This window comes from Macaca nemestrina, chromosome 18 (assembly GCF_043159975.1).
Source record: "Macaca nemestrina isolate mMacNem1 chromosome 18, mMacNem.hap1, whole genome shotgun sequence".
NCBI lineage: Eukaryota > Metazoa > Chordata > Mammalia > Primates > Cercopithecidae > Macaca > Macaca nemestrina.
Window position 1 is genome coordinate 52958885 of NC_092142.1, and position 19493 is coordinate 52978377.

The 19493-nt window shown below is 40.9% G+C and overlaps 1 protein-coding gene and 1 long non-coding RNA gene across 11 annotated transcripts in view; both read left to right on the top strand.

Annotated features, from left to right (window-relative positions):
* LOC139359879 (uncharacterized) overlaps positions 1-11032 on the top strand; it is a 31566-nt gene extending 20534 nt beyond the window's left edge. Inside the window, exons 1-2 of the long non-coding RNA XR_011616470.1 lie at positions 1-9329; positions 9507-11032. The exon at positions 1-9329 is cut by the window's left edge and continues 20534 nt beyond it. This is a non-coding gene — a long non-coding RNA (uncharacterized lncRNA). The remainder of the gene's footprint in view (positions 9330-9506) is intronic.
* The window catches only part of LOC105494095 (FTO alpha-ketoglutarate dependent dioxygenase), a 445404-nt gene that overhangs the window by 297754 nt on the left and 128157 nt on the right, over positions 1-19493 (top strand). The gene's annotated exons all lie outside the window — the stretch shown is intronic.

Consider the following 19493-nt stretch of genomic DNA (forward strand, 5'->3'; position numbering starts at 1 on the left):
ATAGGTTTGCTCCGGAACATTCTGCATCTCTTAAACTTTATATGCACTGTACTTTTCAGTCTCCATTCCTCTGCTCATGTTGTGTTCTCTCCATGGATTCTTTCTTTTTATTATTTAATTTTTTTAAGGGATAAGGTCTCACTCTGTTGCCCCGGGCTGGAGTACAGTGGCACCGTCATAGCTCGCTTATAGCTCACTGTAGCCTCCTAATCCTGAGCTCAAGCGATCCTCCCACCTCAGCCTCCCAAGTAGCTGGGATACAGGAATGCACCACCATGACAGGCCACTTTTTAAAATTATTTTTTGTAGAGACAGGGTTTCACTATATTGCCCAGGCTGGTCGTGAACTCCTAGCTTCAAGCAGTCCTTCTGCCTTGGCCTCCCAAGGCTCTGGGATGACAGATGTGAGCCACAAGGTCTGGCATCAGGGATTTCTTCTTTACCATGTCTTAGTCTCCAGAATTGTACCCTTCCTTTCTGTCAACTCAAGTGTTTCCTCCTTTCTTTTTTCTTTTTTCCTTTTTTTTTTTTTTTTTGAGACAAGATCTTGCTCTGTTGTCCGGGCTGCAGTACAGTGGCATGATCTCTGCTCACAGCAATTTCCGCCTCCCAGGTTCAAACTATTCTCATGCCTCAGCCTCCCAAGTAGCTGGGATTACAGGCGTGCACTACCACGCCCAGCTAATTTTTGTATTTTTTGGTAGAAATGGGTTTCACCATGTTGGCCAGGCTGGTCTCGAACTCCTGACCTCCAGTGATCCGCCCACCTCGGCCTCCTCTTAAGAGGTCTCCTTGACCCTGTATCCAGGGCTTCCTCGTATACCCATGCAGCATGTGGAAAACAGCCTATACTGCTGTATGTAGTGGTCCTGTTGGAATCCTGCTTCCCAGAGAACTGCCCACGCCCCAGACAATGGCACTGTCTCCAGATCTTCAGCATTGCCGTTATCATGTTAAACTTAGCTATTTGTGTATATGATTGTCTCATTCACCAAACAGTGAGGCTGTTAAGGACAGAAGTTGCCTTAACTGGCTTTGTGTCCCCAACTGCCACCAGGGAGATGCATGGTAACTAGCCAATGAATGAATGTTTTCTTCCCTTAAAAAATACCAACAGATGCCTCACATAAGCAGTTAAGTGAAGGAAAGCTTTTTTGCTATTTTAAAAGTAATTCATCAGCCCACACAGTACCACTGAGGAAGCCTCATGTGAGAGCTAATGAACACTAAACCCAGACACCATCGGGAGCTCACCAGAAACCCATGACTGGCTAGTGAGAAACCTGGGGCTAGAAACTTGATATTTTGGTTTCACAGCCAGGTACCCTGGCAGCCACAGCAGTGTTACGCTGGCAAGCACGCTTTGTCTGCTATCTGTGGCCTGAACTTTACTCAAATAAAGCATGATGCCATGGAGCAATTAAGAGGAGAACTTTCAGAGATGACTGTGTATATGAAACACAGTTCCTGCTCTGCTTCCTTCACCCCTGATGAGAGAATCCAGATTTTATTCAACTGGTGCATAGAGGTCTCTTGATTTTGGGGAAGGTGGCAGCTGCCAGCCTGAGATGGTAAATCATGGTTGGGTTAAGCCAGTCTTCAAATTCCTGTTCCCCTTCGCTGGATGCTCATTTTCCCAGGTTCCCTTGCAAGTCAGGGGATGTGTGAAAAGTTCTGACCTGTGAGACACAGGCCAAGTCCACTAGGGGAATTCTGGGAAGGATTTTCTTCTTGGTAAAAAGACAGAGCCTCATGTTTGCCAAAAGAGCCTGATTCTCTGCCCTTTCAGAAGCTTCCTGCCTTTGCACATAGTGACAAGACATGATGCTGGGGCTTTAGCAGCCACCACCAGGTGACAGGTAGGAGGATAAAAGTGATTACATTGATGTTGGTGAAGCAGGATAGAAAGAGCCTGGGTCCACAATGACCAACCTTGAAACCTCCCGTTTCCGGACTTCTGGTTCAATAAGAAGCATCCCAATGGTTTCAGCTTTTGATGGTTGTTTTTTTGCTGCTTGAAACAGGACACATCCTAACTGATTCAGTTACTTTTAGAAGGAAAAATAAAAGTGGAGACAGCATCCTAAGAGGAAAGGTGGTGAATGGATAAACTATATGGTAGTCCTGACAACATCATATTTAAGAAATTTGGTGGCCAGCCTCTAGTCTTCTATTAATTGTAGGGAAAACCCACTGAGTAACCCTGGAGCATTCATCATTCAAGAAACATTACATTTTAATCTTGGATATTTCTAGCATGATACAGGATTCTGAGGATGCAAAAATAAAAGGCAGTTTCTGTCCTTAAGGAGCCTGGAGCCTAGTAAGGGAGACTAGTGAGTAAACAATTACCTGAAAGTATGAGGATCACTCTCTTTTGATAGGGGTATTGTATCAGTTAGCTCTTACGCTGCTAATAACACATACTTGAGACTGGGTAATTTACAAAGGAAAGAGGTTTAATTGACTCACAGTTCCACAGGGCTGGGAAGGCCTCAGGAAACTTACAGTCATGGCATTAGGAGAAGCAAACACATCCTTCTTCACATGGTGGCAGCAAGCAGAAGTGTCGAGCAAAAGGGAGAAAAGCCCCTTATAAAACCATCAGATCTAGGCCGGGCATGGTGTCTCATACCTGTAATCCCAGCACTTTGGGAGGCCAAAGCGGGCAGATCACCTGAGGTCAGGAGTTCAAGACCAGCCTGGCCAACGTGGTGAAACCCCATCTCTACTAAAAATACAAAAAAATTTAGCCAGGCATGGTGGCGGGTGCCTATAATCTCAGCTGTTCGGAAGGCTGAGGCAGGAGAATCGCTTGAATCCAGCAGACAGAGGTTGCAGTGAGCCGAGATCGTGCCATTGCACTCCAAGCTGGGCAACAAGAGCAAGACTCCATCTAAAAAAAAAAAAAGAAGAAAGAAAGGAAAGAAAGAGAGAGAGCGAGAAGAACGAGAAAGAGAGAAACCATCAGATCTCATGAGAACTCACTCACTATCAGCATGGGGGTAACCACCCCCATGATTCAATTATCTATCACTGGGTCCCTCCCACAACACATGGGGGTTTTGGGAACTACAATTCAAGATGAGATTTGGGTGGGTACACAGCCAAACCATATCAGGTATGTTTAGGGTACTATCAGATATCAGATCAGGACCACAAAAACCTGGATGTGCTGGGGAATAGGAGAAATCAGGAGATGTTTCCTGGCAGAAATAATGGCCAAATCTTGAAGCAGGGATCGGATTTTGCCAGACCAAGAAAGACAAGGAAAGAAGAGAAGCAGGGCAGGGGGAGCAGTATACAAAACAGAGGGGATGTGTTATAAGGCAGAGAGGTATGAGAGAAGTCGAACATTCAAAAATTGTCAGTCTTAATATTTTTGCCATATTTGATTTGGATCTTTTTTTTTTAGGAAGAAGCTGCTGGTGGCTACAAATGTGTCTGTTATGTTATTCTCTATGCTTATTGTTATTTTAAAAACATTTTATAATAATTCGTGAGCGAATAAATGAGAAGGGAGAAAGGAAGCCAATTAGTATCAACCATCGTTCTGATTTTAAGCATAATAAAAGCAGGAGGTGACTTCCACAGTCAAATAAATTTGGGAAATAATAGAAAATTAAATAGTGTTCATTATTGTGAGAATTCCTAGAACCCTTAATATTCCCATGTTGATTGTTACTGTCCAAGATGGGGCCACTGTCTAGCACACTTTCTAGGATAGATTTGTCCATAGGCCCTTCTTTTATGTAACCCTTTGCCGAACTGAGGCACTGGAAAGGCTTGATGCAGACTGCTCCTTCAGAAAACTTGACTGAGAAGGGAAGTACACTTCTAGGATGGCGTCAGAGCAGAACATGGGGAAAGGTAGACGTTTCACAAGAAGGGAGAGTCAAAATCATGTGTGTTTATTTGCCAAGGGCAAAAAGTAGTAGTGAGGAAAAGCAAACAAAAACCAGTTGAAGACACAGCAACAGAGGAGAATAACAAGGTAAGCAAGGTGCTTGAGGTTACAAAAGGGATCAGCTATTAAAGGACTTCTGCTAGTGTCTGCTTGTCATATTCAAGATGGCACGATTTTTACAGTACCGTGTATCTGTGTTGCAGGAAAAGGTAGGCCTCTCGATCAGAGACTTAGCCTATAAACCAGAATCTACTTAGTGAATTTAGGTATCCCTCAGTGTTCTTCTATTTATAAGAAACAGAAAACCCAACTTAAACTGACTTACATAAAAGAGTTTGTTGGTGTAATTGAAAAATACATGGTTAACTAGCTTCAGGCATAGTTTGATCCAGGTATCAACTATGTCACCAGGATCCATTTCTCTGCTCATAAGCTCTCTCAGTTGGTTCCATTCTTATGTTCCTCATGGCTCCTGGAAATTTTAGCCTCTTCTGGTTGCAAGATGGTTGTAGCTCCATAGACATCACATCTGCCCTCACACTGCAAGTCCTATAAAGAGGAAACACCTTGTTTCTTAGAAGCCCCACCTTCTTACTATTAGTCTGATTGAATTATATGTCCATCCTTGAACCAATTCTTATGACCAGGAATAAGGCACAGTCCCGATGTATGTAACTTCTTTCTCCTGAGTTGTACAAATCATCAAAGGAAAACCAAGAGAATTATATCTCAAGAGTGGATTATGTTAAGAAAGTAACCCTTTCCCTCCAAAAAAGGAAACTTCCATAACAGAGCCCTTAGATTTTTACCCAGTGTGATTTTAAACTCTAAATGTTGGAATGTTTAGGGTGCCAGGTCTGACAGGATGAATTAGATCCCTCCATGTGGAGCACCCAAGTAAGTGAAGGGTGTTGACAGCCATCATGGGGAATGCTGATGCTTACTGAAGAAGTCATGCAATAAATCCTCTTTGGAAATAAACAAAAAGCAGCTTTTGAGAACCCAGCTTTTACCCAAGACCAAAACCTGTCAGCCACAGGCAGAAGTCATTAGGCAGGATTTATATGTGCCGGTATCCAACACTGAGTCAGAAGGAGATCCGTAGAGGGGATTTCTCTCTTCCGGAAACCCAGCAGAGGAACAGGGAAGACTTTCCGGGTAAAGTTTCAGAGAACCTAATGCATAAATCCCCTTAACAAACACTGGGATTTAGGTTTGTAACTCATCTCTCCCAGCTTAGGTCCTGTGGAGACAAGCTGTCATAGGGCTGACACAACCAAACCAAGAAAGAAAAGAGTAGAATTTATAGTGAAAGTCAGGAAGCGACTTAAAATGGTGGGTTTCTCGGAATGTGGTACTCCACATTTTTTGCTTAGTAGTCCCTGAGATGTTATTAAAGACCCCATGGAAGCAGATGGATGCTGGCCAATAGGCATCGTCCCCTTTTACATTTGTAACTTCACTGACCTTCATTTCACTTCTAATAGAGATTCTACCATTAATTGGCTGGATTCTCCCAAGCTCTGTGGCAAGTAAGAATGGAAAAGTGGATTTTCTCCATACCTCATTGCAGAGGATATCATTAATTTGCTAGGTTTTATCCCCACAGGGAAGTGTTAACAACCAGCACCGTTGGTTTTTTGCCACTCTGGATTGACAGACATTCTTTGTGTAGGTGCCTCTGGTTTGAGAAACGAGGCCAGAGTCTATATGCAGACAGTGAGCAGTGATCTTCCATTGTCTACTTGTTGCAGTGGGTATAAGATCAGGGCAAATGGTGAGTTCCAGAGGAAAGGATCCAGCATGCAGCCTGCTGAATAAGAGAACAGGAATGATCTCGAATGATGATAAATGTTTATGCTCTATTAGAGCTTTGGCCATGGATTTGGCCACCATTCAATTGCCTCTACAGCTGATTTTTTATATGGCTTTTCTTTTCTTTCTCCTGTTTGGTTGCAAACTTATTTTGACTGAGGATTTCCTTGTCACCTCATGTTGACATTTCAAGTTATTGCATTAAGAAAAACATAGGAGAAAGCAAACAAGCAAGTATATTCCAACAGGTCAACAGGCACAGAAGTCATACTCACATTTCAAAGAAAAATAGTAGGATTGAAATAGAGAATGGAGAATAGATACATTTATGAGGGGGAAGATCTTGGCGTTTGAGCTCAAGTCAGATTCTGGATTCTGGATAGTTTTCTCAGCTAATGGTGATTCCTGGGACTGCTTGAGCAGGGGACATTCTGGTCCAACTGAAGTTGCCATGTAATTCTGTGGACTTATACTAACATTTTGATTGCTCTGATTATAAATGACTGCAACAACAAAGAGAGTAACTGTTGTAAGAACTGTTTCCACAGTGTCTCCAGGGACAGTTTTGCTTTAGTCTGTAAATTCTCCAAAGACAAGCTGAGACTACGTAAATTAAAGAAATAGAGCCAGTGACAACCAACCCTGTGGTTTTATTTGATTTTCTAAAACATATGTCCATCGGTATGTCTTAGACAACACAATATGATTAAAGCACAGTAATAATCACCCATATATTGCATTTTAATTGGTATAATGTGTGATGAATAGTAAAGTTGGAACCATTGGGCATACTTTTACCTTTAAGGTATTTCTTTGATTCATCAGAATTTCTAAGAACATAAAATAGAAGTCAGAAAGTCTGTTTTCTGAGCTGGGACCTGCCACTCATCAGCTGTGTGATCTTGAATATGTTACTTTATTTCTCTGGACCCCACTTTCCCCAGCTATAAAATGAGGGGTTTAAGCTGAATGAGCTCTAAAGAGCTTTTCACTTCCGAATTTGGCTATTCCAAGACCTTTTCTAGTCTTGTGAATTTAATTACTGAATTCTGGGATCTTAAGTCTCTTTATCAGTTGAGTCTCCTTTGTGGTCCTACAGCCAAGATGATTGTTGGCCAAACTTTGGATTTCGGAGACTGATTTCAGTGAATTGCATTACACAGTTTTAACTAGCTTATATTAAATGAGAGAAAGTGCAAGAGAGAAATAGCAACCACAATTTAAATAGCTTTTTTCCCTGCCATTCTATTCCAGGAGCACCTGCCTTGGAGTAGGTGTGAAACGGGAGTCAGGAAATCTGTGCAAGCCCCTTGGAGGGTGGTATCTTTCTGTTCTGAGTATGATTCCATACCATGAATATGTTGGTTGTGGATTTTTCTTTTCTGTACAACATGAGGCCCCTAAACATAAGGAAACTACTTCCTTTGGTGCTTAACCTAAGAAGCATCTATTCTAATGATGGAGGAAAACCTAGCTGTATTGGACTTACTGAAAGTGATATAGTGGGTTACAAAGTGACAGGTAAATATTTGTGTTCCATTTAAGGGGTTTGTGAATATAATTTTGATTCTTCCTAACTGTTGCTTTCTCTAATGATTTTAGAACCTGATACACCCTCCCCTTTCCCCTACTCTCCAAGCATAGGATAGATCTCATCTATAACATTCATTGGATTTTGTGCTTTTCCTCTTCTAATTGGTCTCTGAAATGGTCAGAATGGAGTTGGAAATGGGACAGCCTATTAGTACAATCTACTTTTAAAGCCCTGAACAGCCTCGCAAGACTCCGTGCGTCTCAGCATCCCTTGGGACCTGGGTGTTTAGTTTGTGATCAACAAGTTGTACTCTCAGAAAACGCACAAGCCACCAGCTTCTCGTTCAAGCTGTTTATAGGCCTCAGAAGGGGCTTCCTTTGGGCCACATGATTGGTCACATTTCATTTCAAACACCTGAGGAAAGGTACAGCAACTCGCTATTGAATGCATGCTTTTACCAGCTAAAGGCAATTGGTTGGGAGAAGATTTGAGAGAAGACATTGATAGAGTCCAGCAGTCCTTTTATCTGTTATAAAGCTGAATGCATGTTTATCAAGTTTTCAGCAAAGATATATGTTCCACGTTAGCCTCCTTGTTCTTATGTTCCACTTAGAGGTAGAGACTGGGTCTCACCATGTTGCCCAGGCTGGTCTTGAACTCCTGGGCTCAGGCTCAAGTGATCTTCCCATCTTGGCCTCCCGAAGTGCTGGGATTACAGGCATGGCCACAATACACACTTGACTGTCTTTTTTTTTTTTTTTTTTTTTGAGACAGAGTCTGGCTCTGCCGCCCAGGCTGGAGTGCAGTGGCCGGATCTCAGCTCACTGCAAGCTCCGCCTCCCGGGTTCACGCCATTCTCCTGCCTCAGCCTCCCGAGTAGCTAGGACTACAGGTGCCTGCCACCTCGCCCGGCTAGTTTTTTGTATTTTTTAGCAGAGACGGGGTTTCACCGTGTTAGCCAGGATGGTCTCGATCTCCTGACCTCGTGATCCGCCCGTCTCGGCCTCCCAAAGTGCTGGGATTACCACCGCGCCCGGCCGACTGTCATTTATAAACTCAAATGACTCAGCTATCAAGATGCCTAATTGAATTTTAGAGAGCCTCCTCCTGGGCACCTGATACTTTCATGCTTGGCTTATTGTACAAAGTAACTCCACTTTCTGTTCATCTCAAAAGTGTTGGGAAGTGTTTGGAGGTTACCTTCCTAGCACCTGCCCGACCTTCTAGAGAAGTGGAGAAACTGTGAGGAAAGCAGCACAGGTTTTGCCACTTAGGGACAGTTTCATGGAAAGAGATCTCTACTTCTTGATATAACATTACCCTTTAGAATTCCAGAATCACTTCAGATCTGCAAAGCTTTTAACAAGCAGTGATGGCCTTTTACAATGATTTTTTAAAGCAGTGATACTTTAAAATTTTTATTACGTGCTCTCGTAAAACCTTGTGTCTACAAAAGACAGATAACAACAAGTGTTGATGAGGATAGGGAAAAACTGGAGCCCTCATACATTAGTAGTGAGGATGTAAAATGGTGCAACCACTATGGAAAATAGTGTAGAAGACCCTTTTTAAAAGTTAAATGTAGAATTACCCTACAAAGCACAGGCTTGTGTTGACTTTCCCTGGGGGCCAGGTGCACTTACCTTGGTGCATCCTCCCCTGGTGGCCTCTGGTGTGGGAAGCCAGCTTTCCTACCATTCTGCATGCAGCCCTGTACTGGGTCCGTGGGGAAAGAGAAAGACTATGAAATAGATGTTTCCCTTTTCCCAGAAATACCAACCCAAGATCCCCAGCAGTGACCCCTTATGGAATTCTGGGAAGAACTAAAGAGATAACAGTATCTTTTCCTGCCTTTCATCAACTCTGGATGGCAGGAGGGACTCTGGGGCTTGGGACTGGCTGCCCTCAGGAGTTCATGGCCTAGTACTGATGCCAAGGGGCAGAAATATGTGAGAGAGAAGGCCTCCTCCAGGAGCTGTTGGTATGAGTGCCAAATGAGATCATGAGATCCTACATATGCAACTATGGGAAGAAGAAAGGATCTAGCCAACATCTGTTGTTATATTTTAAAAGGTAATTTAATTTGTTTACATTACTTGTCATTATTGTCACCCACTTATATTTGATTATCCTTTAAGCACATAGTAGAAAAATGAGGTTTATGTTGATTTTTCTGGTATTATATTTCCTTAGGCTACATCTCCATATAGAACTTTCCTTTTCTAAAATCTTTTTTTTTACTTTTTATAGAGACAGGGTCTCACTATGTTGCCCAAGCCGGCTTCAAACTTTTGGCCTCAAGTGATCCTCCAGCCTCGGCCTCCAAAAGCTCTGGGATTACAGGCAAGAGCCACTATGCCCAACCTCCGCATATAGGATTTTCTATAGCAATCTTGTCCTAGGAAATATCATAGAAATAGTTCAGGTTTTAAAAAGAAGGGCTGTATGTCATTTCAACTCTTATTTAACCTATGGTTGACAGCCTTGCTATTAAAAAAAGATCTTAAGTCATTTTACATTTTATATTCTTTTTAAAGAAAGATGATTAGACATTTCTTGAGTGGGTGCCACGTTTAATGTTGTTACTTCCTAAGAACAAATATAATTTTTGTGAGAACATTATATTACGCTGAAACAGAGAACAGTACTCTCTGTCCTTTTAGTACCTCAATTTTTGATAGGGTAAAATAAGGTTATCTTATATGGCTAATGTGTACTACCTTATATTTGTATGACACTTCATGTTTTTCAGTGACTTTCTTCTAGAGGTTTTGTTGAAACACAAAAGGAATTGTACCCAAACTGACTCTACTTTCAATTCTGGATAATAGATAATTATTGCCTTACAACTTTTAAAAATAATTAAGAAATCAGCTTAGAAAATATTTGATGATTTTTACTTGGCATGGAAGATCCTATTATGAATTTAACAAGCAAGTTGAGCATGGTGACATGCACCTGTAATCCCAGATACTTGAGAGGCTGAGGCGGGAGGATCACTTGGGCCTGGGAGTTCCAGACTACAGTGAGCTATGAAGGCACCCACTGCACTGCAGCCAGGGCAACAGAGCAAGACCCTGCAAATAAATAAATAAATAAATGGGGGATTTTTTTTTTTTTTTAATTTAGCAAGAAAAGTGGCAGAATATCCTATGTTGGATTAGTGGATAAAAAATGTCTTTCAAATCACATTTAAGTTGGTGTTTGCTCACCATTTTTATGAACTAAGCTATTCCATGGAACTAGAGTATAGCTGTCAAGTAATTATGAAGCACCCATGCTCTAGGGACCACATGCCATTTAATGAGTTTACATCAGTAAAAACAGAGGACAGATTCAAAATGGGACATGTCACACATACATATGAGAATTTTCCCATAGGCCAAAGAACCTCTTCCTTGGTTTGGTATCAGGCATCAACTGTAATAGGATGAAGCTGTGTAGCTTGATGAAGTAGAAATTCATTGGAGTGGCTGGGCGCGGTGGCTCATGCCTGTAATCCCAGCACTTTGGGAGGCCAAGGCGGGCGGATCACTAGGTCAGGGGATCAAGACCATCCAGGCTAACACGGTGAAACCCGGTCTCTACTAAAAATACAAAACATTAGCCGGGAGTGGTGGCGGGCGCCTGTAGTCCCAGCTACTCTGGAGGCTGAGGCAGGAGAATGGCGTGAACCCAGGAGGCAGAGCTCACAGTGAGCCGAGATCACGCCACTGCACTCCAGCCTGGGCGACAGAGCGAGACTCTGTCTCAGAGAAAAAAAAAAAAAAAAGAAATTCACTGGAGTAGCTTAGCATTATGGGATATCTCTAGGCAGCACCAGGTTTCTTGTCTTCATAGCTAAGTTAGATGTTAAAGGAAGGAGAACCTTTTTCTATCCCATTTTTCTGGTGACCTTTATAGGACTTGGGTTAATATTTTTATTTTATTTTATTTTATATTATATTATTAAATTAATTTATTTTTATTTTATAAAATAAAAATATTAAGCCAAGTCCTGTGAAGGCCACCATACTTTATTTTATATATATAAAACGTTTAATATGAAATAATATATTTTTAAAATATGTAATATACATATATGTATGTGTATACACAGTGTGTATACAATTGTTATATTATTACTTATCCTACCTAGTATATTAATGGCTATATAACATAGCTGTGTCCCAAATACATGTAATACATATTACTTGTCATCTCGTTTAAACCTCACAAGAGTTCTTTGGTGAAGATATGATTACCATTGTACAGATGAGAAAACCTGAGAAGAATAGAAGTTAAGTAGCATGCCAAGCTTACCCAGCTAGCTCTCATTCATTCATTCATGATTCATGAAGTATTTATCAAACAACTACTATATGCTATCATTAAAGATACAAAAAGGATCAAACATAATCCTTGCCTTCAAAGAAGCCACAGTCTAAGGTTAACAAGTGGGCTGGAGTGGAATTTAGTTTTATCATTTCAAAGGCAAAGGAACCCAGATTGGAGAGTTTTCTGGCAACTGCCTTAGGACTTTTTGACCAATATTAATGTAATATATAAAGGTAAGCATCAATGTGTTGGTGGGAAGAAGTATCCTAGAAAAGCTTTTTTTTTTTTTTAACTATGTCTAGGACTCTTATGAACTACGAATTCATTATTAAGTTATTTGGTGACACAGACTATTGTTCAAGAATTTCCTCCCAGAGCAATTGATAAATATCAAATACTTTTATGATGAGCAGTTCCAGGAAGGGTTAAAGTTAGCTTCTCCGGGACATATGACGGGAAAGTAGCTGAACATGATTTCAAAGGGATTTTTTAGGAGAAAATTCCAATTACAGAGAAGTAATTTCCCTTTCTAGCTTACTAAGCCCTATTTCAGACTAATGCCGTTTCAAGATCATATCCCTTCTCCCCTTATTTCCACAGATATTTTGAATATGAAAATCTTATGTCAAAACTTAGCTGAAGCCTTCATCAGGCTTTTGAAAGGCTAAGTAAGAATTCTGTTTCTAGGAATAAAAAGATTTGGATCAGAAAGATTCTTTGCTGGCTAGAGTTCCTTTTCGGATGGTAGTTCAAGCAGTCTTTAATCATATTTTTGTTGATTATTTATTAGTTTCCCTGGGAAATCAAAGACTCAGTAACGTAAAATGTGTTTTCCTTAAGATATTTTATGAATCAGAACCCACAGTAAAGAAATAATGGGAAATACATTTCCTTTGCTGATATGCACTAATTGAGAATTAAAATCCCTTTCTCTAGTCAATTTCCCACATGGAAATGCTGAATGACCCAACTGGCCCAATTGCACCAACCACAGTTTCTGCCTACACAAAACTCTTATGCCACTAGTAGATAAAGAGAGTGCTTTCTCAGTAAATCAAAACTGCAGAGAACTAGAACTAATTTAAGTGAAAGGATAGGCTCCAAGCCAGCTGTTTGGGTAAACCCACACTGAACCAAGTGAGGGATTGATGAAACTTAATACATGTGTCTTCCAGTCATCAGCCTGGAGTATGTGTAATGCAAGCCTGTGGTGTTTCTCACTGTGAGAAAAGCAAAGGCAGACCTTCATTCTCAACTGTGTGGGGCTGCCAGCCTGTGGCAGCTTTGGTCAACATCGGGCTTGCTTTTGGGTGAGCCAGACTTTGGCTGGTTGCCTGATGGAGGTTAGGGGAATTGTGAAATGTGTCTCCTTACACAGATTGTCCCGATCGAATGAAATAAAAAGGTATTTAAAAAATAATTTGCTTAGTGAAATACAAAGGAAATAGGATGCATTTCATACTGTTAAGGCCGATATGGTTTTGGAGGACACGAGAGGTACATACGTGAAAAATTTGAAAACAATTCAGAGTAATAAATAATGGTTGTATAATAGAGACAGCAGATCACAGGGGTGAAGAGCAGGACTCTGGAGCCAGCTGTTCTGAGTTCAGAACCCACTCTGCCACTTACTAGATCTGAGACCTGGAGCAAGTTATTTGCCCTTTCCCTGTTTGGCTCTTCTGTAAAATGGAAATAGAAGAGTACCCACCTCATAAGGTGGACTTATGAATTAATAAAGGTATGCAGAATTATTGCTATCATTAGTTACTGTTATTAATAGATCAGAAGTCACAAGCTCCAATGCCTGCAGTGCCCATGAATACCAGTACAGGGATCACCAGCAACAGTGGCATGGAGATAAAATAAAGTGGTAGGGACAGTGGCAGACAGCCATCACCCTACTCCCCATTGATTGTGACCTTAAGGGAATGCTGGTCCTGTGTTGCCAGAGCTTCTGATATTGCCAAAGAAGCTTGAAATCTGGACTTGGTCAAGACTCTCAACTTGTAAAGGTGGTTGCTTTATTTAAAAATACTCTACAAGCCAAATAAAATACTGTCTTCCAGGCTGTTGGCCGCCAGTGAATGACCCCTTTGGACTAACAATGAAACTCAGCTATAGAAATTCATCCGATTACTTTATTGTCACACTGTGAAACAGGGATTCATTGTCATTCCAGAAACAACCATTGAGTCCCCGCTGTGTGTCCACACCTGTGCTGGTGCTAAGGATATGCCCAAGAATCAGGCAGACAATCCGAAGAAGCCACCTGCTCCTTTACAATTTGTTGACAATTAAGAAACACCTAGCACTTAATAGATATTCCATAAATGTAGGTTCCAACTCCTTCCATTACCTTTGATAAGTCTAGACCTGATCCAGTGAGTATTTGGGGGCCAATTTCGGTTCATGAGTAGGAATAGTGATACTGTTGAAAACTAATGAACCCACCGACCATATCGCAGAAATATTCCTATGCTTCTTCAATGTGAGTTTCCTGCTTTTTATCTGATTTATCATCCTCTTTTATTTGATGCCTCTACTCAGTACTTATGGACTTGGGCTGTGATATTTTGCATGTTACCTCACAATTTTTTTTCTGTTTTTTTTTTTTTTTCTTTAAGTATATAAACTTCCTTTATACTTCCAAAGGATGTTCAATGGAACTCTGCTTCTGTGAGGTAAACCAGTATCATACTGCAATGAAAACTGCAGGTGATAAACATTGTCTAAATCAAATTTCCAAAATGTATTCGACCAAGAAATACCTTTCCCTTGCATTCCCCACTTAATGCATCTTAATATGCCAAGTTACTGATATTGTTTGACCCATTTGGGGAAATGCTGGCTTGCCAAATTATTTCTCTTGTTAGGAACTACAGATTCTTGTAATTTCTTCCCCACTCCAGCATCCACACAGGTATCTCCCAAGGCTCCCAAGGCTCTGACTTTATTTTCAAGAAGTCCATTTGAGACCAGCCTGGGTAATAAAGTGAGACCCTGTCTCTACAAATAATAATGATAATAATAAATTAGTTGGATGTGGTGACATGTACCTGTAGTCCAAGCTACTTGGGAGACTAAGGTAGAGGATTGTTTGAGCTCAGGAGTTCGAGGTTGCAGTGAGTTATGATCATGCCTTTGCACTCCAGCCTGGGCAACAGAGTGAGACCCTCTCCCCAAAACAAAACATGGGTTTGCAAACTCTTTGAGAAAAGGAACTGTCATCCTGTGCTCAGCATAGAACCAAGCACTGGGTTGTTACGTGGCAAATGCTATGGAATGCCATAGACCCCTTTTTTTGCTGCTGTAACTGGTGTTTTAACCTAGCAGTGAATGGCTCGAGGAAAAAAAATACTGCAGGGAATGTAACAATACATGAATTTGGATAAAGAGTACATGAGTGTTTTGGGGTATTATTCTTATAACTTCTCTGCAAGTTTAAAATGATAATCCAAATTTTAAAAACTCATTTTCAGTTCATCAGACTACTCTTAAAATGTGTAAAACTATACCTGAATTTAAAAGCAACAAAACTCATATTGCAAGTGTTGGCAAACTGAGAGATAGGAGCAGAACACAATGGTGGATGCCTATAAATGGATCAAGAAAAGGGAGTGAGAATTTACTGGAAAGAAGGACAAATGAACATCGAAATCAGCAGGTTTGGGTTTTTCCAAAGATCAGTGCCTGATACTGGTTCCCAGATGATACCTCCCAAGAGCCCAGTTCCCAGGGTGCGTTCCAGCCTCTGTCACCCAGGCTTCCCACCAAGTCTTGTGCCAATAGTAGTTGCCAGCACATTCTGCCTCACAAGTTGCTGGCTCCACCACTACTACCCTGTCCCACCCACGTCCAAGATACGCATCTGGCTTTTCTGCTTTGAATTCAGGAAGTCGTCTCCTCTCCTGTCATGTAACTCCCTGTGTGACCCAGCCACACTCCTCAGTTCTTTGTGGCAAGACTCAACCTGACCCCCCGTCAGAGAAAGAGAAATAAGTGTTGGGGTTGAAGTTTCAGCTGTACACTGATGTTTCCCACACTCATAAACTTACGTAGCAATGAGGAACTGGAGTCTATTTTTGACTGTTGTAGTGACCTTTGTGCATACCTCGAAAGACAGAGGAACATTGAGCTAATGTAGCCATCCCATTAAGCCTCAGTAGCTCTAACAGGTCCTTTTAGTTGTGGTCAGGGTGTCAGTTCTTGCACTTTAATACAATTCTTGGCTGGGCACCATGGCTCACGACTATAATCCCAGCACTGTGGGAGGCCAAAGCAGGAGGATCACTGGAGGCCAGGAGTTCAAGACCACCCTGGGCAACACAGCAAGACCTCATCTCTACAAGGTCAAAAAATTAGCTGAGTGTGGTGGTTCATGCCTATAATCCCAGCTACTCAGGAGATGGGAGGATCCCTTAAGCCCAGGAGTTGGAGATTGCAGTGAGCCAAGATTGCGCCACTACCTTCCAGCCTGGGTGATAGAGCAAGACTCTGCCTCAAAAACCAACCAGCCAAACAAACAAAAAATGCAATTTCTCCCATCCTAACTCTTCATATTAGTAAATCTTCAGTAAAATGTATATGGGAAATCAATATGGCACCCTCAAACCTAGTTGTAATAGTCAGGAGAAGACCATTCTAGCCTTTAAAATCAGTCCTGTTGACATCAATGTTTCTCTCCACCCTTCTCTGCCTCCTGATTTCATGTAGGCGAGCAATTTAGGACAATGAGAGTCACAGGATTTTAAATAGCTTAATTCCTAGGTGTGTTTGGTATGGAAACAAAGATAACCCTGTTCAACAGTGAATTTGTGCCCCTGGGTGAACGGCCAGGTGTTCTTTCAACTGGACTGTGAGACTAATTTCTTCCTGGCCTCTGGAAACCAGCTGAAGCAGTGGGCCAGCTGGTCTATCTTCAATCTTGCATACCAACATCTTTCTCTGATTCACAGATTTCCTTTATCCCCAGCACTTCCTCTGGTATGTGCATCCCCAACAGTAAGTGATATCTATTATTGGATTTGGGCATTTTAAAATCATGAGCCTTCTGGAGGGGAGGGGAGAGGAAGGAGGCTGAATAGTTACATTAGAATATTTCCAGAGGGAACCTCACTTTAACCTCATCCACCTCTGACTTCTGTACCTCAGATAACCCCCATATTTGGGAGGGATGACTTCACAGTAACTGACAATGGAATTATGACCATTGCTCTTTTTAATATTTAAATGATACACAGACTCAGAGAAAACAAAATTAGTTTACGTATAGTCATAATATCCATAACTAGGAATAGAAAACAAGAAGCTATGGAGAGTCTTATCTAGCAAAGAAATCTCTTTTAGAAAGTTTCTGATGACTTTCAGTTTCAAAGCATAGCTCTTTCATAATGTATCAACTCACTTTCAGTGATTTGAGATTTGGAGAGGACCCAACCATAGATTTACCTGGTGAGTCACAGAGTAGAACTTGATATGAGAAAGCAAGACCCTACATCTATCAGCCTAATGGTTCTCAGAATACCAGGTCATATCCATCATTTCTTTTCCCAAATAGCTGTAATAGGCATACCTCATTTTACTGGGTTTCACTTTCTTGTGTTTTGGAGATGGTATGTCTTTTACAAACTGAACGTTTGTAGAAACTTGCATTGAGCAAGTCTACCAGTGCCATTTTTTCAACAGTACATTCTCACTTCGTGTCTCTGTCACATTTTAGTAATTCTTGCAATCTTTCAAAAGTATTTATTAAGATAAAAAACAAAAAGGAAATAAAAATAAAGAGAAAAAGGAAGAAAATTTGTTTTTATTATATCTGTGGTGGTGACCTGTGATCCATCATGTTTCATATTACTATTGTAATTGTTTGGGGTCACCATGAACCTCATCCATATAAGATGGTGAACATAGTAAACGTTGGATGTGTTCTGACTATTCCACCAATCTGTCATTCCTTCATCTCTCTCCCTCTCCTCAGGCTTCCCTATTCCTTGAGACACAGCAGTAATGAAATTAGGCCAATTAATAAAGTGATAGCATCCTCCAAGTGTTCAAGTGAAAGGAAGAGTTGCACGTCTCTCACTTTAATTCAAATGCTAGAAATGATTAAGCTTAGTGAGGAAGGCATATCAAAAGCAAAGACAGTCTGAAAACCAAGACTTTTGTGCCAAACAGCCAAGTTGTGAATGCAGAGAGAAAGATCCTGCACCAAATTAAAATGCTACTCCAGTGAACACATGAATGATAAGAAAGGGAAAAACAGCCTTATTGCTGATATGGAGAGGGTTCGAGTGGTCTGGATAGAAGATCAAACCAGCCACAACATTCCCTAATGTTTATAAGCCAAAGGCTAATCCAGAGCAAAGCCCTAACTCTTCAATTCTGTGAAGGCTGAGAGAGGTGAGAAACTGCAGAAGAAAAGTTGAAAGGTAGCAGAGGATGGTTCATGAGATTTAAGAAACGAAGCTGTCTCCGTAACATAAAAGTGCAAGATGAAGCAGCAAGTGCTGATAGAGGCTGCAGCAAGCTATCCAGAAGATGTAGCTAAGATCATTGATGAAATGGTTGCACCAAACAGCAGATATTCAATGTAGACAACCTTCTATTGGAAGAAGATGCCATGTAGCATTTTCATAGCTAGAAGAGAAGTCAATGTCTGAGGTCAAAGCCTCAAAGGACAGGCTGACTCTCTTGTTAGGGGCTAATATAGCTGGTAACTTTAAGTTGAAGCCATGCTCATTTACCATTCTGAAAATCTTAGGGTACTTAAGAATTATGCTGAATCTATTCTGTCTGTGCTCTATAAATGGAACAACAAAGCCTGAATGATAGCACATCTGTTTATAGTATGGTCTACTGAATATTTTAAGCCCATTGTTGAGACCTGCTTCTCAGAAAAAAAAAAAAAAAAGATTCTTTTCAAAATATTACTGCTCATTGACAATGCACGTGGTCACCCAAGAGCTCTGATGGAGATAAATGAGATTAATGTTGTTTTCATGCCGTCTAACACGACACCCATTCTACAGCCCATGGGTCAAAGAGTAATTTCTGCTGTCAAGCCTTATTATTTAAGAAACACATTTTGTAAGACTATAGCTGCCATTCCTCTGATAAATCTAGGAAGGATAATTGAAAACCTTCTGGGAAGGATTCACCATTCTAGAGGCTGTTAAGAAAATTCACGATTAATGGGAGGAAGTCAAAATATCAGCATTAACAGGAGTTTGGGAGAAGTTGATTCCAACCCTCATGGATGACTTTGAGGGGCTTAAGACTTCAGTGGAGGAAGTTACTGCAAACGTGGTAGAAATAGCAAAAGAACTAGACTCGTAAATGGAGCCTGAAGATGTGGTTGAATTGTGTAATCTCATGATCAAACTTAGCAGATAAGTAGTTGCTTCTTATGGATCAGCAAAGTGTTGTGGTTTTTTGTTTTGTTGTTTTTGTTTTTGAGATAGAATCTATTCTTGGTGAAGATGCTATGAACAACGTTGAAATAATAACAAAGGATGTTGAATCTTAAATAAGCCGAGTTGATAGAGCAGTAGCAAGGTTTGAGAGGATTGACTCCAATTTTGCAAGTAGTAAAATTGTGGGTAAAATGCTATCAAACAGCATTGCATGCTACAGAGAAATCTGTCATGGAAGGAAAAGTCAACTGTTGCAGTCAACTTCATTGTCTTATTTTAAGAAATTGCTACAGCCAGCCCAACCTTCAACAGCCACCACCCTGATCCATTAGCAGCCATCACCATTAAGGCAACACAATTGTGACTTGCTAAAGGCTCAGATAATTGTTAGCATTTTTTAGCAATCGGGTATTTTAAAATTAAGTATGTACATTGTTTTTTACACTATATTGTAGTCTGCTATGCATGCAATAGCATTATGTCTAAAAGACATAATTTTTATATG